This window comes from Microtus pennsylvanicus, chromosome 4 (genome assembly GCF_037038515.1).
Source record: "Microtus pennsylvanicus isolate mMicPen1 chromosome 4, mMicPen1.hap1, whole genome shotgun sequence".
In the NCBI taxonomy this organism is placed as follows: Eukaryota; Metazoa; Chordata; class Mammalia; order Rodentia; family Cricetidae; genus Microtus; species Microtus pennsylvanicus.
Genome location: NC_134582.1, coordinates 111,719,900 through 111,731,781, shown reverse-complemented (window position 1 = coordinate 111,731,781; position 11,882 = coordinate 111,719,900).

Here is an 11,882-nt window from a genome sequence, read left to right as displayed (position 1 = left end):
GGTCCTAGCTTATTTTAATTTCTGTTGCTGTGATAAAGAAGAAAACTTGACGAAAAGAAACATAAGGGAAAGAAGTGTTGATTTCACCTTACAATTCCAGAGTCAAGCTCACCATTGTGAGAGTAGTCAAAGCAGGAGCTTAAAACAGCTAGTCACAGTGCATCCAGTCAAGAGCAGAAAGAAATGAGTGCATGTGTGCCCAGTTGCTTATTTGTGCCCAGCTCAATTTCTCCACTCTTACACAGTTCAGGTCCACCCCAACCCAGCCCAATGGCTTATACATGAAATTGTATTGTGAATTTTATATAGACACTATCTTAACCGAGAGAAAAACAACTGAAGTTTAAAAGGAAATATTGGTAATTTGCAAACAGACACATTAGGGGAGAAAGAATGTGTCCTCATTTTACACCCAAACCCAAGTCCATTGTGGTTTCAGCTTTAATCACAAAACAATTGTGTTAGGAGGCACTGTCAGTTTGGGATAGAATTAGTGCCTGGATTCCTTCTCCAGTTGAAAGGACTCTGCTATTTCTGCGTGGCTGCAGCTCTGAGTGTTCTCTCTTGTCTGTGAAAGGAAGGCTTAGCTCCAGAGTCTCTATGACGCCCTATCTGGCTTTTCTTAATTATCATGCAATTCGTGACTACAGTAAGAAGAATAGGAAAAGCGAATTGTTTACCCACGAGCCAAGTACCATGGAGCAGTTTCAAGACTGTTTGGAAATGTACAATTGCTTCACTCGATGATGTCTAATTTCATAACGTCTTGTGTTCCAGAGAGTTTAGATTCATCAAGTACACACCAGAGAAATATTTTTCTTATAGAAGACATGGCAGCTAAGATCTAGAGGTGTTTAGGGAAATATTAGGCCTATTAACTGAACACACATGATGGAGGGCCCCCTGTTTTTGGTCCCCACAGGAAGAAGTCAGAGGAAATGTTGGTCACTGTTTAGTCTCTATCAGAAAGGCACAGAAAATCCAAGCCTGGCTAGAGCTAATTTGCTGCTATATTTCTTCCTGTCATGATGCTGGTCTGCCGGCATCACTGTGATGTGGGGCACACAGTGTTCTGACACAAATACCATAATGTGGCAACAAAAGCCCCCACAGAGTCCGCCTTTCATTAATGAAGTTGTCTAAACACAGTAGAGTATCAAGGCTAAGCTGTAAGTAAGGCTCTGTACTCATGGGATAGAAATGGTCATTAAGGCAAAACTCTTCCATTGTGAAAGAGTGAAAAAAAAGTCAAGCTTTGCTAATCTATGCCAGAAGCAGGCAGGCCTAAGGCAAGGGATGACAAAGCATCCAGCTTCAAAGTGTGTATTGTGCTAGTGCTGCCGAGTCCTTTGAAGACAGGCATCAAACTCTTCTAAATGGAACCAGGGAGGTTTCTGCCATTGATCTCAACAACAAATGTTTGTGTTTCATGGTCAATTTGTTTATCCCTCAAAGACTTTTAGTAATGCTGTCATTAAATGGGACAGTCTCTTGATGATAAAACTAATTTTCCATATGAGTAGTCATATCCTAAACATTATAGAATCACCACCTAGATGCCATGCTTGGAGGCTATAGTGTGTCTTTAGTAGCTGGCTATCATTATTCAAAGTGTTATGGGGCTCATAAGTTGGAAATCAACCAATGCTAACACTAACATTAACACAGAGACAGAGACTGATCTTTTGTTTCCTGAGTGCCCAAACCTGAATAATCACACAGAAACTATATTAATTGCAACTTTGTTTGACCAATGGTTCAGGCTTCTTATTAACTAACTCTCACATCTTAAGTTAACTCATTTCTATTAATCTGTCTATTGCCATGAGGCTGTAGCTGACCTAAGATTCTAGCTGATGTCTTTCTCCTTCAGCAGCTACATGGTGTCTCTCTGACTCTGCCTACTCTCTTTATATATCTCAGTTCAGATTTAGGGCTTGGTTTTTCTCTGCTAAGCCATTGGCCAAAACAGTTTAATTCATCAGCCAATAAAAGCAACACATATATAGAAGGACATCCCAAGCCACTAACAATCAAAACAATGCATATATACCAGTCTTTACTGGACCAAGGGATAGTTAGTAGCACCAGGAAGTCACTGACACAATGTACATATTTGTTTTGCTAATGGAGATCTCTAAATAGTTTTTTTTTGACAGTTTGTTTCAGTGTAAGAAGTGATGCCAGACACAGTATTTGTCGGTTAAGGGAATGACTACCTGGTTACTACAAGCCAGGCTTGGAAATAGTTCTCAGACAAGAGCAGTTGAGGAAGCCTGTTGCCCATGGCTGAGGCTGCATCACACAGACACCTACCCAACAAAGTCCTTTATGCTTTCAAGTCATATACAAATTCTAGCTCCCCTTTCTCAATTATGAACCTTGGTTACTGCTTGACAGATGAGGAAATTGTGACAGAATCTTAGGTTATCTACTATCAAAGAAGCAGGATGGGACAGAGCTGGGGGTGGAACCTAGAAAGGCTGCACCATCCTGTGTTCTAGTCCCTGTCTAACAACTTCGTGGCTGTTGCTTCTCTTTTGGTGAGTCCACAACACAGATTTTGGTCTTCCTTCTACTTCTACATGCACATAGCATATTTACAAGTGCACCAGACAACACCCTATTGAGCTGCAGCTACCAAGCAGTACTGTGGCAAGAAGGGAAGAGTTGGGGATCAACACACAGGAATGAAGAATATATTGCCTCACTCAGCAAGTCAGATTGCATTGACATCTATGGGTCTCATTGTCGACATCTACAGAAAGGGCTGGTGTAGTATCCATTAGTTGTATTTCATCATATGGATGCTAAAACACAAAGTAGTTGGGCATAGATGAAACATATTTTCCTTCTTAAATTCCTTTTTTCCCCCTTGTTTTTCGAGACAGGTTTCCTTTGTGTAGCCTTGGCTGTCCTGGAACTCATTCTGTAGATTAGACTGACCTTGAACTCACAGAGATCCACCTGCCTCTGACTCCCAAGTACTGGAATTATAGGTGAGAGTCACCATGATCTTGCTGCTATTTTGTTTCTTATATCCCAGTATTTTCTAAATAGAGCCAACATCACTAAAATTTTTCATTTATATTTGTTGTAGAAAAAGCAATTGTTAAAACCATTCAAAAATGTTGACTGATGGATTGCTTCAGAATTTCTTTTCTAAAATTAAAATTTTAAAAGTTAAAATATAATTATAGCATTTTCCCGTTTCCTTTCCTCTTTCCAGTCTTTCCTGTGTACCATACTTGAAAAGATGGCTTCATTTTTGACTGTTTTATATATGTATATATATATAGCTTTATTATATATGCAACCATAATGTAGCATATATATGTATAGCAATAACAAATATTTATATTTGCCTAAATATATAATTACTGTCCATTTAGTGTTGCCTATTAGTATATGATTTCAGGACTGACTACTTTGTATTAGATAACCAATTATGATGCTCTTTTCTGGGATGACTATTTGTCTCTCTCTCAGAGAATTCCTTAGGTGCCTACAGTTCTTAAGGTTGAAGCCCCATGAGATTCCCTCTTACATGTTGGCAGGTGTGTTTGGTCGTATTGATCCACAGTTACTGGCACCATTAGCTTTCTACTGCTCTCATAATATACCAGAGACAATTTGTAAAAAGACAAGATATATATTTGCTCACAGTTTGGAGGTCTTAGTCAGCATTTGGGGCCTATAGACAAGCCCCACATCTTGGTGGAAACACTAGATGGAGCCAAATAACTCACCTCATCTTCCAGAAAGTCAAAGAGAAGCCAAGGAGGAAGATCCATAGGTTCTCTAACAAATGTATACATACATACATACACACGCATACATGCATATACAAATACATACACACATATACATATACTCACCTTCTGAGTAAGATGGAGAACAGATTGGAAACCTCATCACTGAAACTGAGTGTAAGGAAACAGTAGAGATAAGATGCCAAAAGCTCTTATCCAACAAGAGTCGAGTGAATTAACTTGCTAAGCCAGAGGAGATCTTTGTGGAGAAGCAGAGCAAAAAGGCAGTATTTACAGTCGAGCAGGAAACTCTTCACATCAGCCTGCCTGTCTACTAAGCTGCCCAGCCCCGAGCAGCAGAACTTAGAGGCAAGTGCTGTCCTCACATATACCCTAACTGCAGGTCCAAAATGGGGTCACCGAGTATTACAGGGGTGCCGAGGAGCTATCGCACTAGAACTCCAAGAACTCTGGGGAAGCAGAGAGCAGCGATTTCCATTATCCCCTCCTGCACACAGCGCTACAAGGGGCCTGATAGAGCCACAGGGATCTGAGGACTCACCTTTACCTCAGCATAGCTGTGCCAGCTACCCCTTCATATGTACTCTTTCTATCCCTTCACTTTCCCTTGATTTAGTTTCCACTTTTGCATATAATGTTTCATGATGATTTTGCTTTTGTTTGTGTATTGTTCCGTTCGGTCTTAGGCATGTTTGTTTTTCTGGACTCAGTTTACTACAAGCCACAGCTCACATATGCACCTCTTGTTCCTGTCTTTCCCTTTCTAGCTAGTTTACCCATCTCAACATTTTCTTTTTCAAAGTTGATCTGATATTTAATCACTGTCCTTATCTCTTCCCTTCTATGCCCAATCTTACTAAAATCTAAGTATAATACACACAAGATATTTTCACTTCAACAATTACTGAAGTTAATTGAGTAACTGCTCTTAATTACCTAGTATGATGCTTGCATAACGCTAATACTAAGCAGCTGTGGTTATTCTCGCAGGAAATAATATGGAGTTTACACCGGAAGCGCCAAGCTTCTGGTATGAGGAGCTATTTTCTGAACTACACACTCAACTCTACAACAAACACTTTCCATATTAACATTGCAAATATGTCAACTGAAAGAACACAGCAAAAACAATAAAAAACACATATACTCTACGACGAGATAGTGTCTTCAGTGTATGACAGGGAGCTGAAACCATGAACTCTCGACCATTTGGTTGTCTGAACAAGACCAGCATAGTTATAATACAAGGTGGCATGCTAATGTGGGCAAAGGGGATTCCACGTGGTCCGACTCCTAGATAATGAGCTGGTGGCTAAAGGTGGTCAATGCTTGTTAAGAGAGGAAGAATCAGTCAGTCTCCTCCAGGGGCAATCTCTAGTCTATGTTTTTTGTTTTTGTTTTTTTCGAGACAGGGTTTCTCTGTGGTTTTGGAGCCTGTCCTGGAACTAGCACTTGTAGACCAGGCTGGTCTCGAACTCACAGAGATCCACCTGCCTCTGCCTCCTGAGTGCTGGGATTAAAGGCGTGCGCCACCACTGCCCGGCCTCTCGTCTATGTTGACAATATAAAATGGCCAGCCCTGGACACATGTATATACTCAAAAGGCCATCGATACATATGTGTGCATAGGTACAAATATAGGTGCGCATACACACATATATGTGTAACAGTAATAGCCAAAGAAGGTATCATGAATTTGGGAGGTCGACTTGCAAGGAATCGAAGGCGGAAAAGGGAAGGGCAACAGTGGTATAGATGCAGTGATCATGTACGAATTTCTAAAATAAAATTGTTAAATAAATAATAATAATAATAGATAAACCAGGCAAATAAATAACAACAGATGAATAAATCTCAACAGAGTAATGTAAGAAACACATAAAAATACCAACACAACGTAATTACTGCAAAAATTATTAACTAATATATAGTAATAGCATCTAGTGAGATTGAGTTAGATGAGATCCTAGAAAACCCAAAAGAATTATTATAAATATTTTCAAAGAAATTAAAGGGAAGAAGCTCCCGATTGAGAACATAAACAAATGAAACAAGGAAAGTGAAGCAAGATTATGGAAGCAGAATTCCACAGAGACATAGAGAAGAAAACCAGGGTAAAATGTAGCTTCAGAGTGTGCCTGCCTGCCTGCAGTCATACTCCTGACACGTGATCATGAACTCACCTTCTGAAATGCTAAGCAGTGCCTCATTTAAATGCTTCCGTATGTAAGCTTTCTTGATCATGATGTCTCTTCACTGAAATAGAACAGTAAGTTAAACTTGTGTCTTCCCAGACAAGTCAACAAAGTTCCTTCTGATCCAGAAAAAAAATGTTAGAAATGAATAAAACACAGTGAGTCAATCAAAAAGATTTATGGAAAGACAAATGAGGAGAATGGATCAAAGAGAGGACAGAATATCTGAGTTTGAAGAGAAGGTGGAGGAAGCAGAGCAAACAAACAAGGACAAAGACAGAAAAATATAGAACTGTCATGAGTGTCCGAGACATGTGCAGTGGGTACTCGGGCAAAGAGAAAGGGGACATGGAATAGACATGTGTGGTAAGTACATCTGTTTCATGTAAGAAGATAAACCTACATATAAGAGATACATAGACGTGTGGTAGGTACTCCGAAAAGATAAAATATACACGCAATACACATATAGAAACAGATCCACTGGTAAATTGATTAGAACTGAGGACTCATACATAAACCTATATTCTTATAGACACTGGATTTTTAACAAAGAATCCAATACACATTGTAGAAATCAGCATCTTCAACAGATGGTGGTGGTCAAACTGGAGAGTTAACATGTAGAAGAACTAAACATGAACCTCATATCTTGTCCTAAACAAAAATTAGCTCCATATGAATCAAGGCCCTCAATATAAGAACATATAGCCTGGTTTTAATACAGGAGGACATACTGATTATGCTTGCACCTACTGGCACATGAAAGAACCTTCTGAACGGAACCCTGATGGCACAAGGATAAAGACTGACAATCAGTGGGCTCTCTTGAAACTAAAACACCCTGCACAGAAAAGCACACCACCTTTGGAGTAAAAAAGAAGCCACATTGTAGCACGAATAATAAAAACCAAGGGACAGATATTGGGGTTCAAGCTGAAGATCAGAAAAGCAAAGCAGCCAAACCACTAGAAAGTTCTTACCTCTACCAAGGCTCAGATAAAGGGGCAATCCAGTCCTCAACATGACTACAGACTGCAATGCTCTTGTCTCCTCCTGTCTTATATTCCTTTCTCCACCCAGACATATCACTCCTGCCTTCATCTCCCTAGTGCTGGGAATAAAGGCATGTGACTTCTTAGTGTTGGGAACATCTTTGTGAAAATTCTACTTCTCATTTAGAACTATTCAATCTTGTGTAGCCCAGGGTGGCTGGAATTCGCTCTAGTGGCTTAGCTCTGCCCTCTGATTTTCAGGCAAGCTTTATTAAAACACAAATAAATTATCACTATACCAGATAGTGAAAAAATACTTACCAGTTATAATTCTGACAGAGGGTTAGTATCTAGAATAAAGAGAGAACTTAAAAAAAATTAATTTGGAGAAAGTCCCAAGGGCTGCTGAGAAACATGAACATCCTGTAGCATTTAGAGGGAATGGTCAGAATAAAAAAAAATTGACACAAGAAAATCATTAGCTTGGGCTCCTGGGAGCCACTCTAGGTTCAAGTCTCTTGACAATCCTAAGGTGGCTCCCTTAACTAAGAATTGTGCTTCCGTGCTCCCCTAGCCAACCTTCCTTTATCCCAATCCTCCTTTTTCCCCAAGTTCCCCCCATCCTCCTCTTCTCCCTTTTCTCTCCCCATCTCCCCTTACCCCCATCCCACCCCACCCCCAAGATCCCAATTTTCTCCCCGGCAATTTTGTCTACTTCCCATAGCCAAGAGGATAACTATATGTTTTTCCTTTGGTTCACCTTCTTACTTAGCTTCTTTAGGATCACCAATTGTAGACTCCGTGACCTTTATTTATGGCTAGAAACCAATTATGAGTGAGTACATCCCATATTCATCTTTTTGGGTCTGGGTTACCTCACTCAGAATAGTGTTTTCTATTTCCATCCATTTGTATGCAAAATTCGAGAAGTCATTGTTTTTTACCGCAGCGTAGTACTCTAATGTGTAGATATTCCACACTTTCTTCATCCATTCTTCCATTGAGAGGCATCTAGGTTGTTTCCAGGTTCTGGCTATTACAAATAATACTGCTATGAACATGGTTGAACAAATGCTCTTGTCATATGATAGGGCATCTCTTGGGTATATTCCCAGGAGTGGTATTGCTGGGTCCAGGGGTAGGTTGATCCTGAATTTCCTGAGAAACCGAAACACTGATTTCCAGAGTGGTTGCACAAGATTGCATTCCCACCAGCAATGGATGAGGGTACCCCGTCCTCCACAGCCTCTCCAGCAAAGACTATCATTGGAGTTTTTTATTTTAGCCATTTTGACAGGTGTAAGATGATATCTCAAAGTTGTTTTGATTTGCATTTCCCTGATCGCTAAGGAGGTTGAGCATGACCTTAAGTGTCTTTTGGCCATTTGAACTTCCTCTGCTGAGAATTCTCTGTTTAGTTCAGTGCCCCATTTTTTAATTAGGTTAATTAGCATTTTAAAGTCTAGTTTCCTGAGTTCTCTATATATTTTGGAGATCAGACCTTTGTCTGTTGCGGGGTTGGTGAAGATCTTCTCCCAGTCAGTAGGTTGCCTTTTTGTCTTGACAAGGTCCCCAGTTAGTTCCTTGGGCAGCTGAGGATAGGGAACCTGAAATGACCCTAGCCTATAGCAATACTGATGAATATCTTACACATCATCATAGAACCTTCATCTGGTGATGGATGGAGATAGAGACAGAGACCCACACTGGAGCACTGGACTGAGCTCCCAAGGTCCCAATGAGGAGCAGAAGGAGGGAGAACATGAGCAAAGAACTCGGGACCACGAGGGGTGCACCCACCCACTGAGACAGTGGAGCTGATCTACTGGGAGCTCACCAAGGCCAGCTGGACTGTGACTAAAAAAGCCATGGGTTAAAACTGGACTCTCTGAACGTGGCAAACAATGAGGGCTGATGAGAAGCCAAGGACAATGGCACGGGGTTTTGATCCTACACAATGTGCTGGCTTTGTGGGAGCCTAGCCAGTTTGGATGTTCACCTTCCTTGATATGGACGGAGGGGGGAGGACCTAGGACTTACCACAGGGCAGGGAACCCTGACTGCTCTTTGGACTGGAGAGGGAGGGGGAGAGGAGTGGGAGGAGGGGGAGAGGAGTGGGAAGAGGGGGAGAAGGGTGGGAGGAGGGGGAGGGAAATGGGAGTCTGGGAGGAGGTGGAAACTTGTTTTTTTTTCTTCCTTTTCTCAATAAAAAAAATTAAAAAAAAGAAAATCATTAGCTTGGTCATATACTAAAGACAAACTGAAAAAAGAAATAAAGGACACAATGTCTTTCACAATAACATTAAGAACATCTTGCAATTAGCCCAGTGAAAGAGATAAATGATCTCTATAATGAAAACTTTAAAAGACTAAAGAAAGAAATTATAAATGATTTACTACAAAATGGAAAACTTTTTCATGATTGGAAAAAACAATCTACAGAGTCAAGGCAATACAAATGAAAGTTGCAGTGATATTTTTCACATAAATAAAAAAATCTTAAAATTCATCTATGGAAAGACAAAGAAATCATGAAAAACAGAATATTGCTAGAAGTATCATCATACTTGATTTCAAGATATACTACAGAGTCATAATAATAAAAGCGAGATACTTGCATAAACACAGACACATGGGTCTTGGAATAGAATAGCAGATGCAGATATAAATACCAAAGAAGTCCTGATTTTAACAAAGATGCCAAAAACACACACCAGAGAGAAAATTTCAGCAAATGATGCTGGGAAAACTGGTCAAGAAATTGATTTCTTATCTCTCACTTTGCCAAAAAAAAAAAAATCAACTCAAAATAAATAAATAAATAAAAACCTTCAACATAAGTCCTGGAACAGTGAAACTGATAAAAGAAAAAGTAGGGATACATGTGAAGATATGTGTATAAAGACAAGATAATAATGAAAAAAAGATTTTGACCACTCAGGAAATAAAGTCAATAATCAACAATTGTTTATCGATGAGATGGTAAAACTTCTTTTTATATCAAAATAAACTCTCACTCAAATCAAGAGACAGCTTATGGAATGCAGAAGCAAATATTTTCTGCCTCTATATGCAATAGAGTTTATGTAGAATATACAGAGTATATAAAATATTCAAAGTACAAAAAATATACAAATAACTAAAAACCTAGACGTCAAGAAAATATATATCCTAATAAAAACCAACCATGGAACTGAATAGAGAGTTATCAAAAGAAGAAATACAAAAGGCTAAAAAACACTTTAAAAGGCTTTCAGTGTTATTAGCCACCAGACAGATGCAAACTAAAACCTTTGAGAGTCCATTTCACCATGATGCGAACAGGTATCATCAATAAAACCAATGACAACAAATACTGATGAGAATGTGGGAAAAGGCAATACTTGGAGCACAACCTGGTGTGGCCACTAAAAAATAAAACTGTCACATGATGCTGCTCTGCTGCTCCTGGGCACACAACCAACGGACTCTACATTCTTCTATAGAGACACAGATACATATGTTTTCATTGATGCTCTATTGACAATAGCTAAGAAATGGGATCAGCCTAGATATCCATCAAGCTGATGGATGGATAAAATGTGGTTCACATGTATGATGGAATTTTATTCAACTGTAAAGAGAAAAGAAGTCTATAGGAAAAGAAATGGAACTGAAAAATACACAAAATGAGGTAATCCGGGCCCAGAAAGAGAAACACCATATGCTTTCTCTAATATGTGGATCTTAGTTTTGAATTTTAGATTTGTGTGTTTAATTTGGAGTGCCTGTTGAGGTCAGGAAGCTAGAAATGGCCCATGAGAGGGGGAGGAAAATACTCTACAGGGTATGAGAGACTAGACCAGATGTGGTATGAAATTGGAGAGGGAGATACTTGGGGTTAAAAGTTTAATCAGGGGTAAGGTAGAGGGGGCAGAATGTAGAAGGGGTTGTGATTGGGGCTAGAAATCTCTAAGAATGTACAAAACCCCCCATGGAAACCTACTATTTTGCAAGCTAATTTAAAAAATACAATTAAAAATTTGAATATCTGTACCCAAAAGAGCGGACAATGCTTTCTCCAGAAAACATGGGTAACTAAATAAAAATTTCAGTGTCACATATAAGGTAACTCTATATGAGTTATTGGTCAGGGAAGCCCTAGATGTCTCCAAAACAACACAAACAGTTGTCACAGTTCCTGATTACTCACCATAAATAGATGATAGGGCCCTATTGGTAAAGACACAACACAGTTTGTCTACAGGACACAGGGAACTCAAGTTGGAACTGCCTGGAAACTTCTTCCCTTCTGGCTCATTTCAAAGTTTAGTGTAGGAGGGTCTTCTGTCTATGTGTTACTTTCATTGTTTAAATAAAGAAGCTGCCTTGGCCTTTAGATAGTCCAGCCCTTAGGTGGGTGGAGTAGACAGAACAGAATTCTGGGAGGAAGAAGGCAGTGTGCCAGATGCCATGGCTCTCCTCTCCGAGATGGACACTGGTTAGACTTATGTTAGTAAGCCACAGTCAAGTGGCAATACACATTAATGGAGATGGGTTAAACTAATATTTGAGAGTTAGCCAATAAGAGGTTAGAACGAATGGGCCAGGCAGTGTTTAAATGAATACAGTTTCCATGTAATTATTTCAGGTAAAGCTAACTGGGCAGCTGTGCAGAACGAAAAGCAGCCTGCTCCTCTATTACAACAAAAGCTCAGTCTTCTGGGGGAAAAGCATTATTGGTATGACTCAACTTGTGAATCCTTCATCCTACAATACTGGTCTGCCAGGAAAGATGCCCACTGGTGCAATAGTGCTATGAAGGTTATAGAGGATAACCCACTGATATATGATTACATTTGAGACTTGTTCTACAGAAGGGAATTCAAGCCTATTATTATAAATCTATTAAAAAACATTTTGCATAAAACTCAATGCTC